At 48.6% G+C, this 4,175-nt stretch overlaps 1 pseudogene; it reads left to right on the top strand.

The window, feature by feature from the left end:
* Positions 1-657: 657 nt before the first annotated feature.
* On the top strand, positions 658-2,913 carry LOC125758291 (uncharacterized; annotated as a pseudogene).
* The last annotated feature ends 1,262 nt before the right edge of the window (positions 2,914-4,175 follow it).

The raw sequence follows: 4,175 nt of genomic DNA, 5'->3' as shown, positions 1-4,175 counted from the left end.
GTATTTTTTTTCTAGCTCGTTTTGATTGCCTAACTTGCGTTAACGCTTCTTTTTCGTCCTGTTGGGGGCGAAGAGTAACGGAGTCGCCCTCGATCGGACGCGCCTCGATTGCGTACTGGGTAGGATACCGCCGGCGCACTTATCATAGGATTTGCTGCCGGCGCTTTACAAAAACACCTGGCGGAAGCCCTCGAGGACATTTTTGTAAGTACTTTCGAAACTAAATATGTTCATTCCTGTCAAAATAGTAATTTTCGACCAAGAGAAAGCACAAGATGGTTTACAGTCGGTCGCTTTGCAGAAAAAGAAGCGGCCGCTTCACGCAGTCACCGCGATGGAGACCCCTGAGCCGGCTCCCTGCGTGAAATGTAGTCAGTCGCTGTTTGCAAACTACGTGCAATAGACCCTTTTCATAAGCCGCAAGTGCGCTTCCCTGTGCTGCATATTTGCTCAACTGATGGCGGCACCTGCCTTGCTTAGAGTGGAGACGAGGTCCTAGTTGCACGTGCTGGGGCTTGTCTAATATGCGTGTTTATGTCAAGACAGCCGAGTCTACATTTTCCACGTTATAGCGTAAGTAAACTGCGCTTTCACACGCTGTTTGCAGCAAGTGACTAGCCGCCATTAGTTCGGCAAAGTGCATAGCAGGAAAGCTAACTTTACATCAACGGCCATGACAGCGTTAAAGATAGCGGGACTGCCCTCAGAGATCTATGTGGTGTTTCAGATGTAGTGTTTGCCCTTTTCCTAATCACGTTGCCTCACTGTGCAGAGCGCAGATGCGACATATTGCTTACAGACCGGCTTCTCGTGTTCTTTATGAAGTTGACGTTAGGTATAAGCCATTCTGCCTTAGCCGTCGTGTTCTCAGTGTGACGAAACACTGTGTCGCGCCACTTTAACAGTGTACTGCGCACAGTTGCCACTGCAACTGAGTGGATTTACCTGCCACCTAGGCAGGTCATCAAGCGTACAATGCCACGTTGATTCAAAGTGCACTATTCGGATTGCACAATGATAATTGATTTTACTGAAGTACGGACAGAGCGGCGCTGTACAATTCAGCAGCAGCGCCTGCTCTATTCGCAACACAAGTGGGGGGGGGGGGGGGTACACGCTTAAGTTTCTCGTAGCTATCACGCCATGTGGAGCTGTGTGTTTCCGCTCAAAGGCCTTTGGAGCGAGGCTGTCAGATGCATTCATTACTATTGACTCTGGATTTCTGAACCTGGTGCAACAAGGCGATGTTTTAATGGCGGACAGAGGGCTTCCTTGAATTCGGGCAGGTCTTGAAGGGTCACAAGCAGCGTTAGTGATGCCCCCTTTCCTAGAAGGTGGAGGCCAGTTTTCGGAAAGCGATGTGCGCGAGACGTACAAAATCGCAGAAGTGCGTATTCTTGTAGAGAGGGCTATACAGCGCGTTAAAATGTTCAATATTTTGAATGTGCGTGTACCTACACAGCTGATTCCAGCAATGAGCGACGTATTTCACGTCTGCTATATTTTGGCAAACCTACAGCCACATATCATTCAGGAAGAAGAAAGCGCAGGAGCTACAAAGTACTGTTTTATTGCGATAGTTGATCTTTGCCGTCGCCGTCATGCCCCGAATATGCATATGTATCTATATATAAAGAAAAGTAAGACATAAAAATAATTCAGAAGAAAAAAATCCCGAAGGGCTCGCCCGGTGTTTCGAACCTGCAACCCCTCGCTCCGCAGCTTGCTGCCTTAGACAATTATGCCATGCCTCTTTTTTCTTTTATTTATTGATAATTATGCCATGCCTCATTCGGTCTCCTGGATACCAGCGGCAGAATACAAACGAATGTTGCGCAGGTAAAGTATAACCATCTAAGCTCACGCTCGCGCTAAAAAGAATTCTTCCTCTTGTTCTTCGAGTGCCTTGATGATGATAGTAACGCAGGCAAAACCACGTATAGCATAACCAGCCGTAGCATGCGGCGCTCGCTCTACTCCGGCGTGTGCTCTAGCTTGATAGAATTAAAGAAGAAGTAAGAAGGAAAAAGAAGTGCGTTCGCGCTGTAATTTTAGCCTCAGGAATACGAACCATCATCATCATCAGCCTGTCTACGCCCACAGCAGGGCAAAGGCCTCTCCCATGTTCCGCCAATCAAACCGGTCCTGTGCTTTCTGCTGCCACGTTATACCTACAAACTTCTTAATCTCATCTACCCACCTAATTTTCTGTCTCCCCCTCACACGTTTGCATCTCTTGGAATCCAGTCAGTTACCCTTAATGACCACCGGTTATCCTGCCGACGTGCTACGTGCCCGGCCCATATCCATTTCTTCTTCTTGATTTCAACTATGATGTCCTTAACCCCCGTTTGTTCCCTGACCCACTCTGCTCTCTTCCTGTCTCTTAAGGTTACACCTATCATTTTTCTTTCCATCGCTCGCTGCGTCGTCCTCAATTTAAGTTGAACTCTCTTTGTAAGTCTCCAGGTTTCTGCTCCGTAGGTAAGTACCGGTAAGATGCAGCTGTTATATACCTTCCTCTTCAGGGATAGTGGTATATTACCATTCATGATTTGGTAATGCTTGCCGAATGAGCCCCATCCCATCCTTATTCTTCTAGTTATTTCACACTCATGGTTCGGCTCCGCGGTTACTACCTGTCCTAAGTAGACGTACTCCTTTACAACTTCCAGTGTATCGCCACCTATCGCAAAGCGCTGTTCTCTGCCAAGATTATTCCACATTACTTTAGTTTGATGCATATTAATTTTCAGACCTACTCTTCTACTTTCCGTATCCAGTTCAGTAATCATGAGCTGTAATTCTTCTCCGGCGTTACTCATCAATGCAATGTCATCAGCGAATCGCAGGTTACTGAGATACTCTCCATTAACTCCTATCCCTAATTCTTCCCAACCTAGGGCCCTGTGAGGGATAAGGTTCGAGTAATCACGGCAACTTAAAGAATTGTTGCCGAGACGGACGAAGACATTTGCAGCTTGACGTTATAAGGCATTATTGCCACAAAAACGTGATGAAGCTTGGCGCGTTACAATGCAACAGCGAAGAACTGCCCTATAGCTACTAGCACGACACACGTTCTTGAAGGACTCAAGGTCTGACCCTCAGCGTAGTCCCCCACTGCACTACACAAGATTTGTGTGAACACTTCACCGTGTGACGGTCGAGGGCAGATCAGTCGATGAGTTGCGTTGCATCTTACGCCGACAGCAGCGATGACACAGGCATGGTCGGAGCGGATAGTGCGGCAGAGCCGATGTGGCAAAGACGCCCCAGACAGCCAGTAGTAGGCCCAGGTCTGGAATACGCCCGGGTCCGAGCACAACGGACCGGCGCCGGCTGCTGGACCGCCCGGTAGACGGGAGCCAGGCTCCAGCTGTCACCAGACGCAGGGGTAGGCTTCGGGACCAGGATCCGACGAGCGCTTCACCCTGCGACTGCTTCGTTCGGTTTCCGTTCTCGAACGCTCTCTCGTCGTCTTCCTCTTCTATCCTCTTCACATGGCTTGACTTGACTTAGACGACACAATTCCGCCTTTTTCTCATCTCATCGTCGCCTTCGTCGGCGCCCGGCACAGCACAAACCCACAAACACCGCGCACCAGATGAGCCTACCGCGCACATCATGACAAAAGCCCCCCTCCCCTTTCGAAAGTTTTTTTTTTCAAAAAAAAAAACTGTCCAAAATGCGCGGGAGACAAGACCTTTGACAAACAGATGTAGGCAAACGGTTGAACTGTGACACTCGATCTATCCACTGAAGTCCGCAAACAATACGAGGTCTGTATTGTTTGCCATATGGCTAGCGCCTGCATCTGCAACCTACACATATCCACAACATTATCATTCCCTAAACCTATGACATCTTCCACGCGGAAGGTGTCTTGAACGTCGTGCACGTTGGACTTGTTGTTTGATACCGAGTGTCTTACTGCCTTTGCCCTCCATTGACATTACATGTACGTAGGGGTGATTCGGATCTTCCTTCTTGAACCACGACGACTGAAGACGCCTGAGTAACGACGTGTGGTTGACGTTCGTCGTAACGCTTGAGCGTGTTTATGTGAAACAGTTTCGTGGCGTGTCCGAGGTCCAACCAATAGTCGTGGTCGCTTCTCTTTCCTGTAACCATAAATGGCCCTTTCCAGTGCACGAGAAGCTTGTTTTCACTGG

Source organism: Rhipicephalus sanguineus, chromosome 4 (assembly GCF_013339695.2).
Source record: "Rhipicephalus sanguineus isolate Rsan-2018 chromosome 4, BIME_Rsan_1.4, whole genome shotgun sequence".
Classification (NCBI taxonomy): Eukaryota; Metazoa; Arthropoda; class Arachnida; order Ixodida; family Ixodidae; genus Rhipicephalus; species Rhipicephalus sanguineus.
Note: the sequence above shows the minus strand (reverse complement) of the source record. Positions and strands in the feature narration are given on the sequence as shown.